The sequence below is a fragment of the Pezoporus wallicus genome, unplaced genomic scaffold (assembly GCF_028554395.1).
Source record: "Pezoporus wallicus isolate ANWC-B61680 ecotype Strahan unplaced genomic scaffold, APGP_CSIRO_Pwel_v1 contig_1583, whole genome shotgun sequence".
NCBI lineage: Eukaryota > Metazoa > Chordata > Aves > Psittaciformes > Psittacidae > Pezoporus > Pezoporus wallicus.
The window spans coordinates 2,561,387-2,573,830 of NW_026637266.1; the positions used below are offsets into that span (position 1 = coordinate 2,561,387).

At 46.2% G+C, this 12,444-nt stretch overlaps 1 long non-coding RNA gene across 1 annotated transcript; it reads left to right on the plus strand.

Annotated features, from left to right (window-relative positions):
- Window positions 1-256: 256 nt before the first annotated feature.
- LOC130596714 (uncharacterized) lies at window positions 257-1,777 on the plus strand. Its single transcript, XR_008971588.1, has 3 exons — window positions 257-412; window positions 603-730; window positions 1,610-1,777. It is a non-coding gene; the product is annotated as an uncharacterized LOC130596714 (long non-coding RNA).
- Window positions 1,778-12,444: the final 10,667 nt, after the last annotated feature.

Here is a 12,444-nt window from a genome sequence, read left to right on the forward strand (position 1 = left end):
GACACAAAAGCTTACGGGCGTCTTGCGGGCGAGGGAAATGCGCTGGCTCCCATTCCTTTCCCTTGTCTTTTCTTAGGAAAAGTTCTCCATTCTTTTAGGTAATCGGTCAGTATTCTCATACTGCTCAAACCCACCGAAAGGAGGGGTGGATTTTCACTCATCACCTCAAATTATTAAACCCAAATGCTACCACCGGCGCACACCAATACAAGCAGGTCTTCCGTACGTGTCTCTAGCAGCAAAGTCCCTCCTAAAATCTGTGCAAGACACAGACATACCTCTACCAGGGCCCCTGCTGCCCACATGGGGCCATGAGAGCTACCCACCTGCCAGGAGCCCAGCCAGCCTGCTGGTGTCCCCGTGATCCCCCAGATCCCCTCTGGGGAGACACAGCAGCTCTGGCTGCTGTGGGGTGAGTACTGGCTGTTTCCTGCCTCGGAGGCAAAAACTCATTTGAGGCTTGCTTCCTAATTTGCAAAATGAAGCGAGGAGCAGCTTTTGCCACTTCTGCTGCTCCTTAAGCCAACAGGGTGCTGTAGCTTGGGCTATGAGAGGCTGCAAGCGCTGCTCAAGAGACTTGAGTTGTCTTTTTAACTTTTTAGCTCTTTGGATGTTGGTTTTCCTGCCAGAGGTGCCACCCTGTACCTCAGTCGGTGGAGCAGCAGTCGGGATGTCACGTGGGAGGAAACCTGTAAGCCTGCAAGAGGTGCTGGGGAAGCAAATGGCCTAGGTGGGTGTTATACAGCCAGGCTCTCCTGGGACATCCTGGAAAAGCAGTGAGGTGTTTGGTGGTGTGCGAAGACCTGCATATGGGTTTGGTGCAGCCGGGTACCACTTTTCCAGTTCTTTCACTGTCCTCATGTTCACTGACTGCTGCTGGTGTTGTCATGCTCACCTCCTCCCCAGCAGAAGCACAAAGAGCATCTCAGTCCTTTCCATCCAAAACCTGAATTTAAACATACTTCAGTCCTTCGCGTGCATCTTGAAGCTGTTTGTAAGGCTTTTCTGCTTTGCAAGCTGTGGTAAAGTCATACGTACCTTTACAGTTGACTTCTTGAACTTATTTCCAAGAGTGGATTACCTGCTCTATTCTTGATACTTAAAAAGTCCCGGACCAGATCAGTACACGATGGTTGACATTAATCACCCATTTTTTGTCCACCTGGAGTCTCTCCCACAAGAGACAGTTCTCCACAAAGTTCTCCAACATGGGTCCTTCCCATGGGCTGCAGTTCTTCATGGACTGCTCCAGTATGGGTCCCTTCCATGGATGCAATCCTTCAGGAGCAGGCTGTTCCAGTGTGGGTCCCCCGCAGGGTCACAAGTCCTGCAGCAAATCTGCTCCAGCGTGGGCTCCTCTCTCCATGCGGGGTCCTGCCAGGACCCTGCTCCAGTGGTGGCTTTCCCACAGGGTCACTGCCTCCTTCAGGCATCCCCCCACTTTGACGTGGGGCTCTCCATGGTCTGCACGGGAATCTTTGCTCCAGTGACTGGAGCATCTCCTCCTTCTGCACTGACCTTGATGTCTGCAGAGCTGTGCCTCTTCCATGTTCTCACTTCTCTCTCTGGTTGCAGTTTCCCCTGCACAGTAACTTTTCTCCCTTCTTAGATATGTTTTCCCAGAGGTTCTACCACTGTCACTGATGGGATCAGCCTTCATCAGTGGTGGGTCCATCTTGGGTCCAACTGGCATTGGCTCTATTTGACATAAGGGAAGCTTCTAGCAGCTTCTCACAGAAGCCACCTCTGTAGCTCCCCCACTACCCAAACCTTGCCATGCAAAGAGGTCTCTTCATCAGGTTCAACCTCCTGTACCATGAACCTTATGATTTCTGATGAGTAATGCTTGGTTGCACCAAGTGGTGGCATTCTGCAGAAGAGTTTGGTGTGGACTGTCTGTATTTTGCCCAGTCCTTGGATATCTGGAAAAGTACAAGACTGATGTTACATCTGCACTGCTGGTGATGTTATCCAATTGAGCAGCTGTCTGGAGCCAAGTCCCACCTGTGAAATTCGTTCTTTATTTTAGCTGGAACTCAGTGCTTGGGCACAACTCAGGTGTTGCCAAGGATCTCTCTTGTTGAATAAAATATTTATAAACACTGAATTATCTTTGTCAAGATAAAAAATTGGGGTTTATTCTCTGCTGTTTACTACTGGATACTTTACAGCTGAAAAAAACCATATTCATTTACCTTAAAAATCTAGTGGAAAGAGTACCTGACACAAAACTGTTTATGAATGGTGGCCTTTGCAACAACTGCAGCTTGATCCATATCAATAAGACATCAAATGGAAACCCACATTTTAGGATTATATACTACCTCAAATATGTGGCTGCACATTTTGTTTTACCCAAGCTTCTAGCCCAACATCAGTCCATCCATTCACCACTCAAACAAAACTGCTACTGAGAACCTGGGACCAGATCTGCTTCAGATTTTGGTTTTTTTTTGTTTGTTCATTTTTGAAGATCTCCATCTATGCGACAAACAGACCCAGCATACTGAGGTGAGGTTATTGCTGGCCCTTGGCCAGTCTCTTCTACACAAGTGCCCCATTTCTTTCAGTGTCTGGAAGAGAAGACTTTGCTTGTTCCGAAGTTGTGGTTGTCAAACTTCATGCTTTATCCTCCAGCCTTGGTGCTCCCCTCGAGCACTCTTTGTGGCTCCTTATCAAGAACCGTGCATATCCTTGGAGGTGGCAGCAGTTTCATCTCCTGAAAGCTTTCTACCTTTCTGATGGCACAAGCCCCATGCAATACTTCCCTGGGGCCACTCTTGAACTAGAAACACACCTGGAGAGGTGTCACAGGAGAGTAAAGGCTGATGGTGGTGGGCATGGTCAGGAAGCTCCTGGTACTCTAGCTGGGAACGGGTCCTTGTCAGAAAGGAGAAAATCTGTATTCAGGCCCATTATCAGCTGCTGTGTGGGGACTGAAGTGTGTCAAGGAAAAGTGACTGCTGAGGTCAAAGCAGGGTGGGAAGGCTGGGGGCACACAGAGTGGTCTGGGGAGCAGACGAGGCAGCCTGCTTGGTGTTTGTGCTGGTGATGTCACCTTTGCCTGCACACGTCGCTGGTAGGCCAGTAGCAGGCACTGGCTTTGGTATGTTCTTGTAAGGCCACTTCTGCAGGAGGAGCAGATAAGTTGCAAAGACCAAAAACTGGAATATGCGGTTTTGACATGGTTTCTGCCAGCAACCTTTATACAACTGAGATATGTGGCTTTGAGGTACCTTCTGTCAAAGCAGCTCATAGGATAGCTGATGGCAGTGGGCTGAGGCATGAGGTTGTGAGGCCCCTCTTCATGAATTAACTGATTGGCTAATGGTAGGCGCATCTGTGAGCATGTGGCCATGATGTTACATCTGACCATCCAGGAGCAGGACTATGGCCCTGCCCAGGGTCTGCACCAAGCTGCCTGTGGTTGCTGAGGGTCATTTCTGACATTGGGGTGGTTCCTAGTGCCTGGGGCGCTTTGGGATGGGTCGCTGGCCATCCTCACTCCCTGCCAGGCCCTCTCACTCTCACCAGGCTGGTGCCTCACTGTGAACCCAGACATGCTAATGACAAAAGGTCTGTCTAAAATTCATGTCTTCCTATGGTGGTGTGGTTGGTGTGTGTCCACGTGCCACAACGCACCTATTTTCCCCTCTCTTGTTTCCCCCCCTCTTTCCCCAAAATTGTTAAGAACCTAGAGGTTTGCAGGCTGTGCTGAGTGATGGATTGGTTGTTGGTGACACACCAGGACGACCTGGGCCCTGATGCCACAACACAGTGACCAGATGTGGCATTGCCCCTTGGAGAGCAAGGCCAAGGAAAAATACCAGTAAGTAGGGGGATGCAAACTAATCTTACACTCTAGGATGTCTCATCCCAGTGAGATAAGAATTAACAAGTTCTTCTTTGTCTTTTCTGATGTGGCAGGATTTTTATGGCTTTTTATGGTTTTTAATTTTGAATTTTTATAGCGCAGACCTGAGTATTGTTTGCATCATTCCCAATTAAAGTCTTGGGATAACCTTGAGATGTTCCTTCTCAATGCAGACCATTGTGTTGGTCAACATGAATGCAATAGCCAGAGAGAGCAGGCAGTAGGGCAGACGGGGCTGCCTAAGTCCCTGCTCCTCAGACCCTGGCTGTGGAAAGGCTGCACCACGGCTGGATTCACATCTGGCTTACGCTTAAAAGCATCTACACACGAGCCAGCTTCCTGCTGTTTACACAGCTGGGTTTTAACACACCAGGCTTGTTCTGGGCTTTTGTCTCATCATGCGGTAAAAAGCTGAGGCTTGGTGGTATTTCTTTTGGCACGCTACCTTGCAGGCCGGGGTATCTGAAAATGAGCAGCATTGGTTCTGGAGGAATATCCTGCCTACATGGGCATCCCACACCTTCTGCCTTCAAAGTACCAGCTTGTTTTACACCCATATATTTATATTTGTTATATATTTATACAATTATATATAACCATACATTTATAGACATCCATATATAAGTATGTATATATAAAATGTTTTATTGAGCAGTTCTAAGAGAGGAAAGGGAAATGTCTTATTCCGATGCAGATATGCACATGCCTGTACCAACTGCAGCTCTACCACGTATGTATTTTCAGCTCAGATTTAGACAAGTAATGGAAAATGGTGAAAGTTAAAAACCGAAGTGTTGACCCCTACTTCTACTGGAAAGGGAATGCAGTATGATGCAACCTGTCCAGGGTGGCATTGAGTGTGCTGGAAAGAGGTGCTTGAGACAGCAAGTGGACTTTATCAACAGGAAGTACTTTGTTTAAATGTGAAGCTAGAAGATGGGTTAGAAGAGTCACGCCATAAAATTATGTGATTCGTAATTCATAGAAAGAAAAAGAACAGGAACAGACATCAGTAAACTGAAAGAGGTGGTAGATGAAACCCTATGGGAAGTAGGGCTGTAGCTGGTGAGCAGAAAAGAAATAGCATGGAGCTGCAGGGGCAAAATGGGGAAGAAGGCATAAAATGAGATGCAACCTGCAGATGACATAAAGAAAAAAGATACATTCCATGGGTGTTTTAGTTACTTCTCATGGTGACCAGGAAAGGGGAGCCCACTGTTAAATGAGGTGGGAAAGCCAGCAACAGGTGATGTCAAGAAGACAAAAGCACTCTGTATCTTTTTTTCCTGCTCCAGCTTTACCCGTTTAATCACCAATGAACATTTCTTAGGTTGACAATGCTCATCTCAGCAACCAGGAGGTCAAATTTAGGGTGAAAGAAGAAGACAGCAGGATATTTTCCACTGGACTGGATCTGAGAGAGCTCACAGAAACAGTCATTTAGCTGTTGGCAATTTTGTTTTTGAGAACTGGTGACAGTGAAGGGAGGTTCCCAAAGCCTGGGAAAGGTTAACCAGAGTGCCCATCTTTGCTAAAAGGCAAACCAGGGTGGGCAAGGAGCTGTAGGCCAGTCAGTCTACTTAGCACATGGCAAAAATGCTGGAAGAAATAATCAAGCAAATTATTTATGAGCCTCTAGATTATAGCACAGAGATAAGTAACAGCCAACGGGGATTTGTCAAGAACAAATCATGTCAAACTCACCTTATTTCCTCCTATGACAGGGCAATAAGCCTTGTGGAGATGCAATGCATATCATATATCTTGGCTCAGCAAGGCTTCTGACGCCGTCTCACGCTGCATCTCCTGAAGATGCCATGAGGATGTGAACCAGGAGAGGGAGAAAGCCACTCATGATGAGCCATTACCCATGTGCCCCATCCCCATAGTGGAGTGCATGGCATTTTCATGAATCCCTGTGGGATGGGTGAGGGGCGACAGAGGCATCAAGGGAGGAGAGGTGGGGAGCCCACAGGAAGGCAGGCCTTCAGCACACTTGCAGGAGGCAGTAGGGAGAGCTGAAGAAAAACCAATGTGATTCAATAAAGACAAGCACAAAGGACTGGTTTTAGGTAGGAATAAATGGCTCACATCCTGGGTGAGGATCCATTAGCAGATCAACAGGAAAAAAGGATCTGCTGGAGCTGGAGAGCATCACAAGCTGAACATGAAGCACGTCTGTGGAAAAAGCAGACGCCTCACTGGGTGAAGCAAAGGGGGGAATCACAGGCGTGTGAGGCTTTCTGTACCACTCAGTGCTAGCAAGGGCTCAGCTGGCATTCTGCTGAATCTGCCCCATTTTGAGCACTGCTCTTCAAGAAAAATATGGATTAATTGGCAAGAGTTCATCTGAGAGCACTGAGGGTGATGCGCAGTCCAGGGAGCACCTCCTGTGAGGGAGGGTGGAAAGAGCAGAGTTTATTTAACCTGAGGCTTCTCAAATGGTGGGTGCAGGAAGGTGGGGGTCAAGGTGATGCTCTCCCTGCTGCAGGCAGAACCAGAAGCCATGGCTGCATAGCAGGAAGGGAGCAGGAGTCTGGAAATGAGGGAGATGGGTGGTAAAGGTGGAAGAAAGTGTGTAACCTGATGGGCTGGCTGCTGCAGGGAAGAGTTAGGGCACAGCTGTTACCACGGGGTATCAGAAAGGGTGGTCCCCGGGGGTCCTTCCAGCCCTGATTTCAGGGTCTGGGGTGTGTGTTTTTGTTTTCCTAAAGTTTTCCCTTCAGCCTGGGCTTTGTGCTGCATGAGGATGCTCTCGGAGCAGGCTGCTGCTGCCTTGTCAGCATTTGGGATACTCTTCTGTCCACAAAGGAGACCTGCGTTAATCAGCACAGTGGGGAGATAATTAATTATTCTCAGCGCCTTCTCAATGGAAATGTTAGAAAAGAGGGCTAAACCCTCCCCGCTGCCCCCCTGTAATCCTATGCCACGGCTGGCTTTATTGGCTCTAAGGGGGAAAGAGGCACATTTTCTTTCCCGCTGATAGGGCGTTAAGCATGCTCACTTCACAGGCGTGTGCAGATGAAAGTGTAATTGCATGGAAGGTGAATTGATTGCAATTAACCTCGGGACTTGGCCTCGGGCTGGGGTGTCCCACCTTCCCCCCTGGGAAAGTGCCATCAGGGGCATAACACGCTCCTGATGAATACGTATATCATGGCATGAAACACATACGTTATGGGAGAAAGTACATAAATCATCTAGGAAAACATGTATTATACCGAAATGATCAAATTATAAATGAAGCACATAAATCATGAGATTACACCGTTGGATTGTATCAGGAACCATAAATTATATAGTGAAGCCCAAGGTTCACTGAGAGGTTCATGGAATAATGAAATGGGACTCTTATAACTTAAGGAAAATGCTGTTATCTTCCGTGAAATGCAAACGCAAATATCCAGCCTGACCTGCATGTATTTTTGCAACATCTTCTATCAGAAAGGCTCGCAACAATAGGGCCAGTTAAGCACAATAAGCCCCAAGGAAGCCTCCCCTGCTGAAGCAAACAACGATTACACATTAAAAAGCATGTTCGAAAGATAAGTTTGTAAGGAAGATAAAAAGTCTCCAGCAGGGCTGATAGTTGGACGACAAAGCTGCTCCGAAGGTTGGTGACATGCGAGCAAGCTGAAAAAGCCTCGCTGCTAAGTGTGAAAAGTAGGAAGAGTTATTCTGCGAGCAGCCGCTTGATTTCCTATTGATGGAGAGCACAGGGTGCTGAGGCTGGTGGGGTGCTCGGGATGGTAGCTGGAAATGGGCTCAGCAAGGCGCTGCCTTGCAGCTGCAGCCAGGCAATTAAAAGTTAACATGAAAAAAATTCAAATCGATATGTCCTACAATTGGAAACCAGTGGAGTTCAGGGGGAAAAGAAGGGGAAAGGATATTGAGTGCAGTTATGTCATACCTGATCTTCTGCTGCTTTTTGCTTTTGTTGGTCTATTTACCCTTCCTTGATCGCTCCCAAAAGTGATTTCCTTTTTTACCCACCCTCCTTTGGTTGTTGTTCAAACAGATACAATCAGGAGAAGAAAGGCCAGTCCATCGTTCAGTGTGTGAGTGATATTGGTGCTGTAGCGTAACTCTGGGATTTACACCCTCTGCCTGCATTGCTGAGCTGGGGTTATGGTTGGCATGTGTGTACTAGGGTATTCCTTAGTCATAAACGAAGTGTTTGTCATTCCTCAGGGCAAGCACGAGCTGGAGCCAGCTGAATTTATGGACTGGGAATGGCTGGTTTATGGCTGACCCTGAGGGGGCACTGACTCAACCTGCTTCTGGCTGAAGATGCTAATAAGGATGCCAAAGATGTTTCAGGTGAGCAGCAACACTAACATTTATGGGAGAGTGCCTAAAAAATTTCATATCACATAGACATAATTTTTAATTAGCAAGCATCAGATGCAGCAGCTCCTAGTATACAGCAGCAAAATCCATCTTCAACAGCGAAACCGGCTCCAGCTTGGATGCTCAAACTCTTGTAAGAGAGGGCTCCCTGATAATTTATTCTCGTTGATCTTGGGATAGGAACCTGGGTTTGTATCATGGGAAAAAAATACACTTTCAAAGAAAGAATGGGGGGGAGGGCCAGGCTCAGCCTCCTCACCAAAATAAGTTGGTTAAAAATAAATAAATGGGTGAGCCTGCTAGGTATGAGCATAATCATTTTACTATATGATCTATGCGTTTCATTAGTTGAGGTACACATTTCGCTATAATAAATGTGCTTCAGCAAATGATCTATGCATTTCTTTCTGCAATGTATGTGTTTCACTGGAAAAGGTATGTGTTCATCAGCTATGAGTAATGCTCCTAACGGCACCGCATTATATTGCTCGGCTGGTATCAGCACAGCATTACACATCCATTCCCTCATGGCCGTGGAGACACCAATTTGGCAAGACAGCACATATCAGGCCCTGTCATTCCTGTACGGTGATGCTGTGCAGGCTGGAGGGCTCCAGCACTGGGGGAGATGGTGTGAAGGAGGGGAAACAGGAGGCCTTGCATGTGATGGCTGCCTGCTGGGCATGCATTAGAGGTGCAAAGAGTAGAGAAGGTTATTGCAGCAGGCTGGCTAGGCTTTGGCAGCATGCGAGGGGTGAGCCCTCCAGGGATTCAGCAGGGGATGCAGCCAGAGGTTCACCTGCACGTTCTGTCCTCAAGTGCTCAGTGATCCTTTCTGGTTGCCCAGCAGAGAGTAGGGTGATTTCTTTTGCTTCCCAAGCTCACCAAACGCAGTAGCAATCCCCTGCAGCTCCAGCGGGTCAGCCCCTGCCAGAGTCCCTGCAGATGTGTCCCCATCACCTCTCCAAACTTCGAATTCCTTCCTGGTGTTTCTTGGCATCGCCGCTGCCCTTTGGAAACAGCCCCTGCCAGCACCCAAGGTGACTTAAACTATTCAAATAATCGAGAAAAGCTTTCCTAACTGCTTGATAATCAATCCCCTCCCCCAGCGATGCTCCTCACCCATTACAGCATTGTTATTCACTTGTAATGACATTGCTTATTACAGCAGAATGCATATTAGTCTTGGCCATAGGACTAATGATTTGTATCTGAGCTTTCATTTTAAAATCACTTTTCATCAATACATTCATTTTTATACACACAGCTTTATATAATTCATTACACATATTTCCCTTTACTGACCTATTTTGCTGTACCCTGCCATCTATCACTGCAGATGGTATTCCGTTCTTCCAAAAAATCCTCCCTTTTCTACCTTTCTGTTCATTAATATGCTCAGAAACTTTGGTTACGTATATTTTTGTGTTATCTTATAGTTTTCTCCCCTTCATCTGAAAATAAATGTTGATTTTGGAGAGGATTATAAAATCTGAATGAATCTTAATTAATTAGGAGCTCTAGTGATACTATGCGATGCCTGTTTTGGTTTACCTGGTATATGTTTTCTGATTAGTTCCACTCACTTTCTCTCTTTCTCTTTCTGAAATTTCAAACATTTCATGGTGTGTCATTTGGTAGCAGCAGTTTTAAAGAAAACCATTTCTGATGGAACTAGTTCAGCACTGATATAGGACTGAGTGTAGCTCATGCTCCAAACTGGGTCAGCAGAGAACATTAGAGACTATTAGGAGACCTGAAGTATCTGTTTTCCAAGAGAGAATAAATATTTTGAGTCAGGTCCTCAGCAAGTATAAGTTAGAATAGGTCACAGATTTATAAGCAGCTCTGGATATATGTTGTTATATGCACCTCTTGGTAGCGCGCCAGTCACCGAGCAACAGGATCATCATTAAGGGCCTCGTTAAGAGTGGATAATGATAGTCCTTTTTGCCTGTGAGCTTGGGAAGTGGCAGTGTCAGGGATGAACCCTGTACTCTGAATACTTTCATCACCCTTTGGGGTTTGTGTTAGTGTGCTACGTGTGGGCTCAAGGGAAGGAAGAGAATCCCCTGTGCTAAGCTCTGTATGTGGTACCTGCCCAAAGGGTACAAACCAGAGAAGGGAAGAGGGGCTGGGAACCAGCCTCCAGGTCTGGAGTGAGGAGATCAGGGCACAGTGTCCCCCATCACTTTTGTCCACCACCTGGTGCTGATGCAGCTGCCTGTGGCATGAGTTTTCCCATGCTCTGCAGCATTGTGCCCATCTCCCTTCACGCTGGTCCTCTCAGGAGGGGGACCTAGCTGGAGCAGAGCAGCTGCCATGAAACTGAACCTCAGGTCCCACCTCATCTTCCAGTGGTGAGACCTCCCTCCTACCTCTACTTAAATGTAATTTCTCACCACCTTTTTTTCAAATCGGTGCCTAAGGGTATCGTTAGAACCCATGGAATTGCTTTGGACCCATTGCTAGAGAACTCAATATGGTGTGTGAGGGGAAAGTGGGGCTCAAAGTGCTGTCGCTGGTGAACACTGAAGTGGCTGTTGTTGATGGACATACTATGGGTCCGCTGCTGCTCTGCAGCGCTCTCTTTCCCTCTTGAAAAGATGATGGAAGATGCTCTTGCTTCCTCCCCAAACAGCACAGCTCTCAGCTTAGCTCTTCTTTCAGCTTTTTTCCCTGTCCTATTTCATTCTGGGCTTGCAGGGCATGTCAGGATACCTGCCAAATATTAGCTGACTCAGGACTATGATTTGTGTACTGGCTTCTCCGTACTCATTTGCTGACTATAAATTTCTGTGTAAGCTCTGGGACATGCTTTTTTAATTTGCTGCGAATTACTGTATCCTTTTCAGATGTTTTTGCTACCATAGCATTATGGTTATGAAATTAAGTTCAAAGAACACTGGTGGAGAGAAGACAGACTGAAGCATAACTTTGGCTTGTAAAACGTCTATAGGTTTTGAAAATAAAAAAATAAGGGGGGGGGGGATCAGGTAATCCAGATGACCACAAATCCTAAATTACTCTGGTGTTTTGGCCATCGCTGCAACCCCAATGGGGAGATAAATCAATTTGCAGCAGCTGCAGACAGCTATCTGAGCCAGGGCCAGAATAGCTTGACTGGAGAGGCATGGTAAAAGTTAAGCAGCTGCTATCACAGGAGGTTTCCTGAAGGTGCAGAGGGATGGGGGAAGGACAGGGAGGAAATGAATCCATAAAACAATATTCCAAGTTAGCCTGCTATTTTTATGAATTCAAACATACATGCGGTGCCTGAAATTCGCAAACCTGATATGCTCCTGCCTGTTACCAATCTTGAAAAGTAACACAGAGTGAAGGAGATTTTAGTTGTCCAAATCTGCTCTGTTTGTTGCAGTCAGCTGCTTCTTATTAGAATGTGATTTAATGTGCATGGCAGCAGTAAAACTACTAGTTTTATGTTCTTTTAATCTCAAATGGAAGCTGAACTTGGTTTTCTAAAATGCTAAAACCGGCTGTGATCTGATACAAGATCCTTGAAGGTCATAATGCTGGGCTTTTGTCAGGGTAGAAAACCTTTACTAATAGCGTCCCAGATTGTTGAGATAAAAGTATTTACAATGAAAAAATGTTTTTTTTTTAAACCATGGAAAGAATGTTGTGTAAACTATGGTTGGACTGCCTCTTGCTGCAGTTTCCTTTGGTTTTACACCTTATATGCAGTTACTGGTGGAATTTATCTTCAGAGTTTCTCAAAATAGCCTGAATTATTAGTGTGTTGCTCTAATCCTTTTTGCTTTGAATCTGCAAGGAACAGCCTCAATTGGTTAATGATTGTCTAATGTTTGTCACAGGCCATCTTTTCTGCAAATCCATTTTCCATGTACGATAATCACACCCAATTGTAGACCTACAGCCACAAAAGGGTTGAACAACATACTTGACGAATCCATGTAATGGGTGGCATTCTCATGCCAAATGATTTCAGGGTACAATCAGTGCCAAATATATTCCTGGCGTTAAATGTTGTTTTTCCCCTCATTTTGAATACAGGCTCTGCTTTTCTTGCCATAACTCAGTGTTTGGAGTGGCTAAAGATAGCTGCTGATGATGCATTTTAATACATCTAGCAGGCCTATACATGTATAAGATGCTCCCTGACTCCTATTTTTCCCCCCGCGTTAAACAGCAGGCAGACAAAGGCAGAGATGGTTTTTCATCTTTTGTCTCAGGATTGG